The following is a 6,338-nucleotide window of genomic DNA, read 5'->3' as shown; positions in this document are numbered from 1 at the left end:
GCTGGGTCTTTTCTCTAAACGGAGGGGCAATTACTTGGAAAAGTTCCAAGCAGGAGACAATGGCTGATTCCACTTGTGAATCAGAGTATATAGCAGCAAGCGAGGCAGCAAAGGAGGCTATATGGCTAAAGAACTTCATCGGAGACCTTGGAGTTGTACCAACTATAAAGGAGCCAATGGAGATTTTCTGTGACAGCTATAGTGCGGTTGCCTTAGCCAAGGAACCAAGAGATCATGGGAGATCCAGACACATTGACAGAAAATATCACTTCATCAGACATCGAATAGAAGAAGGAATCCTCGTGGCAAAGAGGGTATCATCGGATGAGAACCCAACAGATCCCCTCACGAAAGGACTGACTCGGGCTAAGCATCTCCAGCATGCTCGGAGCATAGGGCTGGAGGATGATATTAGTTTTAGTAGTTAGATAATCTTGAAATTTGTAAAATGTAATTGACATTTGATGATAAATAAAAGCTGTTATTTATGAGTAAAGTGTTGCTATCTCTTGTCAATCGTTTACTATTATTTCTTTTTGCATGTTTTGACTTCCAGAATAATTATGTTATGGTTTATATCATAATATTCAAACTCTCCACAGTCGGTCATATGTTGGAAGTAGATATGAATCAAGATTGTCATGGGTTGGCTTGTAGAGGTCTAAGATGTTAGACAAAGCGGGGCTACATCACTCATGAGTGCTCATAAGTTCTGAGTATTGGATTCAACCCACGCTCACTTGTATCACTTCATGGAATTTATCTCGAGTGATCGTGAGACGGTAATATCATATAAGTCTTCAAACCTAGAGATATGATTTGTTGCCTATGAGTTGGTTATGCATTGATTGCACGAAAACGCATTGGTAACTCGATGTTATAAACCGTGCCTTTGTGTGTAGTTCAACAAGTAGTAGAGCAAACATATGAGTCGAAGTTTATCTGTTCCTTCTAGGATTAGAAGCGATATATGGGCCCCTCGATGATTTTGTTTTGACCTATGTACCGGGCCCGGTCAGAACTAAATTGATGTGTTCAGTTAAGTTCTATGTCAAACAAATCGGAAATCGGGAAACAAATGCTGGACAATAAGCAAGACCTTGTTCCATGTATTTGTTCGGCTGATATCTAGAACAGAGGATTGTATGATCACGTATCTAAAATGGCGCTTCATAGTTCAACAGAGTTTAAAGAGCTACGATTGCTGATCGGTTCCTGAAGTCATACTTGCGACTATAGATATTAGACTTATCCAAGTGGGAGACTGTTGGATATAGTGTCTAAGTCCATAACTATATTTGGTATGTACTTGACCCGACCCGGCATGGTCTATTTGGGTTGCACTTAACCCGAACAATTTATGGATAATCTTTTGAGAATAGTATAAGTTATGATTTATTAATATATTATAAGTTCTAATATATTAATATAAAATCATATTATTTAATTAGTATTGATCTATAATTAATCTAGGATTAATTTAGAGATCAAAAGTATGACTAATTAAATATGGGCTCTTGTATTTATATAGTGTGGGCTAATGCTTATTTGGAATGGGCTAGGCTTGCATGGAAAGTCCATGGATACTCCATGGAGCTTTAACCCATGGATATCATGGAAATGAAAAGACATGGGTATTAGAGTTTACATGGATGTAACCCTAATCCACCACACTATATAAAGGAGGCTTTGGTTCTTGAAATCACACTAGTTGTGGTGAGTAAAGTAAGAGGGACGATTTCAATAAAGGTGATTACTATTCTCTCAAAATTCCAAGTTTGTGGTGATTTGTGATTTCCATTTGAGGCATCCACACTATTGGTGCTAGGCTCTAAAACTCCAAGCAATCAACTACAACTATAAGGTAAGTAATTCTACTAGCTTTATTTGATTCAAGTTCCCCATGCCATGCTAGATAGGATAAGAACCTTGGAAAAATAATTATTTGCATGTATCTTAGTCAAACATAGATCCAAGGTTTCTAGGATTGCATGTACACCATAGGAGTGTTAGAATGCTCAAAAACCCATCAGTCATGTGGGTTTGGTTGTTGAATTTTAGAAGAGCTATATACATAAATGATCCTTCCTCTAATTGACCCACCTGTTTGATCCTTATTTGATACAACTCGCAGTATTCATTAGGATTAGTGATAGATCTAGCTTCCATTATCAGATTCCCATAGGAACTAATAATGTATAGTATTCTAGGTTAATATATGTTAGACGTGTTACGCGTTACGCCAGAGGGATATCTGTCAATCGTCGGAGTAATTGTCAACAAGAGTTATCACACTATACTATATGCTACCACACACACACACACACATATATATATATATATATATATATATATATATATATAATATATATATATATATATATATATGTTAGGACATAGGAGATAGTAGAGTAGAGTCGGTAGTATAAGCTTCTATGTGCCTGCATTACTAGAACTTAAGGTGTAGTCTCTATGTATGGTTATGTATGTTAAGTGGGCGTGTCATACAGTTTGGGCGGGACCCGTTGTGTATGTTGGGAGGGGATCATTAAGTAGTTTGGGTGTGTTACATTATGTAGTTTGGGTGGGGCCCGTTTGTATGCATGTATGTGTATTCTGGTATATGGTATTTTAGGGAAACTCATTAAGCCTCGGGTTTACCGAGTTGAATATAAATGTTTTTCAGGTACTTCAGTGATTCATGAGAAGGGTAAGGTTTGATTACACACACGCGCATTCGCAACATGTTTCCACACAATGTAATCATACTCTGGTATATTTTAATAAATAAAAATGAAAAAGTTTGCCTTCAAAATCGCGACCTTACAACTGTAGTCTTGAAGTTTATTATCATGCTAGCAACCCCATTGTGTATTTTTATAGAAACATTGCCCTATTCACCATAGTCTGATATAACTACCTAGGCTACACACATCAGACTGGGGGAAAATTAGTTATTTATAGGCCTTGCAAAATACATTTTAAAAATGTTTATCAATGCTCATGCAAAACAAACTATAAAGACACTTACTGGTTAAATTCCACCAAGACATGATAGAAACGCTTGCTACATAACATTATCAACAACCTTACTGCTTGATCATATCAACAACTATGATGTATCATATTGACCATATTAAATTTGTCTCACACAATGAAGGATTATTAAGCCAACTTGTGTTGCATAAATCCATGTCAACATCATGATGCAACACCACGAATCCCGTCGGTTTGGTTGGGTCTTTCTTTTTATACTTTGATGCATAGTTTCTATGTCTAGTATTATCCGATTGGCATCAAACTAATCACATTGGAATAGGGGACTTGACGATGCACAACTTGTATAAGCTTGTCCATTCTGATCAAATTGATTTCATACCAATCACATTAGGCTGGGGGACTTGATAATGTTGGTGCATTCGACCCATGGATCTAGTGAGAAAACTCACCTCACATACAAATAATTAAACTGAATAGTACGCCGCTCTGAGATCAACTCTACCAATCACATTAAATAATTCAATGGCACAATCTCAACATATAGGTCAAAACACCTAAAATACCCTTAGTTCAAACCCTAGTAAAAATCCATGTCAAAGTCAACTGATTCAAACGATTTGACTCAGTGAGTATGTTGGGTGTACATAAAATGAACGCAGGGCGTAAATTTTGGCTTACCAAAATCGAGGAGCTTACCACGTACGCGTAGCGTACCCATTAGTACACCTAGCATAGGCAGTTGCTCTAAAATTTATCCATTAAGTTCTTAATCCTTAAGCACTCATGTCCAAAATCTAGATCTAGACCATAAAAGGTGATCTTAAAAATAAGGTTTCCAACTTTATGGTTTTGCTTGGCTATTAAGACCTTTATAACAAAAACCCTAACTTCTTGACCCATTAAGACAACTTAGACCATGCATAAGAAGAAACCAATGTCCAATATCATACTTTTATGACATAACACACCATAAAACACCTGCAAGGGCAACACAAATGTCTTGGAGTATTCCATACTCACAAAGATCAGGAGTGGGACAAATAGTTGCCAACTTTAACATAAAACTAGATCCAAATGAAATACTCATCAAGGTTGGAGCTTTATACCTCCAAAGGATGCAAAAAGGGAAGTAGATGTTGGATCCAAGGCCTTGAGTGAAAGACCACAACCTCAAGGTTCTTCCTCCTTCTCCAAAAGCTCTAAAATGACACCAAATCTCTCTACAAGCTTCACTAGGCACTCACACTATTAACATATCCCACCAGGTATACGTCAAACATAACAAAACCGTCAGTCTGAAAGAGGGTTTGGACAAAGGACGGCTTGGGCTAGCATGCACATCCTACGAAAGAGACGCACAACAATAATTACCACACATACAGTCAAGTGCAAAAAGACAAATACCCACACCCAAGACAGGAGGAAAGGACGCCAACCCCAAACAAACAACTCGAGGGGGGAGGGGGGAAGAAGAGCGCAATAGCAACAACATTAGCACGCCAGAAACATCGAGGACTGTTAGCATGAACACCAAGAGAGGTTGTATATCAACGAGCATACCCACACGCCTTCGCGTCGCAAGGGCACAAAGTATGGAAAAGGAAGAAACGAGGGAAAACACGCACGAAGTCACGGAGCTCGACCGTAAACACAACTAATGAACTGCCAGTGCAGGAGCAGCGAGGGTAGGCAATTGCCCCAAAAAAGAACACATGGACAGGAGACTCACTACAACCGTAAGAGTCCGCAACTGGAAGAGGCTTCCCCCAGGATGGCATCTAGTCAATAACCTCGCAAAAAAATAGAGCCAGCAACGAAAAAGTCACGCAGAAGGAGGTAAAACCGCCCAAAGGTGATAACCAGGCAACCAAAGCTAGAGAATGGAGGAAATTGAAAATCGTCTTCCGAAAGAAGACCATCCCAGAAACAAGAAATCACGGCTCATACACAAACACGAACGCTGGAGAGGTCATAGGCACAACCCGTCGAACGACACAAACCAAGAAAGACTAAGAAGAAGAATTCGTTCTGATGACCTGGGAGCCCCAGAGCCCAAGCCAGTAGTCTTAGCTTGGGGGAATCAAGAGAAGGGGCCAAGTGATCAAACTCCTAACCGATAATCACACCCCAACTAGCCAGTCTAAGAGCTATGCCTATAATGGCAAAAAGTATCGGACTTCCAATACTTATCTAACAATGTAGATGTCTCCAAGACAGCAAAAAATATGAAATGAAAAGAAATTTCAAACGAACGAGTATCGACATACTTTTATATAAATGGCAAATAAAGACCGACTGATCATCCGTGCCACCCAACACAAAACCATTGAAAAAAACACAATCATAGACCTCACAGGCTCATCACTTATCACTAATAAACATGTCGACGAGGTCAGGAGAGCTGAAGCTCCTGATCAAGACAAGTAAGAGGACTTAAACGATCATAACCTTTCCCTTGAAATGCTTAATACCTGAGCTCTTAGACCCCGAGGGGACGATCTCTCCTTGACCCATGGTTTAGACAAAAGCCCCAAAGCGAAGGATTTTAGCGAGAAAGGACACCTTAGAAGAACGAAGCAACTAGAGTTCGAACCTAAAGACTAGTTAAAGCCTCGACTCATAAAGTCTGACCCGAGGGCGAGCGTCGAGTTCATCAAAACAGACGCTCTAGGTCCCCAAAACATTTCAAGAAAACGATAACCATAACTGAGACCCCCAAAGGCCAACACTAACCTCTGGGGAGAATCCAAGTAAAGGATGGAAAACACTAACCATCCAAGACAAAAAAAACAAGATAAACTAAAAAAGTAAACTTACCACACAAAAAAACAAAGAGAAAAAATTATATAAACCAGACAATCCTCCTAAATTCTGAAAAGACCATGCACGGCCAAGGAAGAAAATCATACATTCTTTCAAATATTGTTCAACAGACACTATGAAAATACAAATACTGTCTTTAACATCAAACAACAAAAAAGGAAAAAAGCCATGACTTACTGAGGGGTGGAGTAAGTTCCAGCGTGAGAAGAGCCACCTTCAGGCTGACCCTCTTCGGTGTCATGATCATCACACAATTGGCGAAGGCCTCCTATGTCCAGATCACCTAGGCGAAGGTAGGAGGAAAAGTATGTTTCCATAAAAGATTTTAAAGCAACATGCATCGCCTAAGCATGCTCCACAGTAACGTTTGGTTCCCCGGAGACAAACGTTTCGGCGGAAACCTGCTCCCAAATCGCCTGTTTTCCATTCTCCACACCAGCAGCCACACACGCCATTTTCATCTGCTTAACCCCCGACGAAAACTCAGTGCTCTCGACAACCTTATCCACCACCCA

Source organism: Lactuca virosa, chromosome 2, assembly GCF_052849685.1.
Source record: "Lactuca virosa cultivar CGN04683 chromosome 2, Lactuca_virosa_CGN04683_v6, whole genome shotgun sequence".
NCBI lineage: Eukaryota > Viridiplantae > Streptophyta > Magnoliopsida > Asterales > Asteraceae > Lactuca > Lactuca virosa.
The sequence above is the reverse complement of the archived record's forward strand: the minus strand, read 5'-3'. Positions refer to the sequence as shown.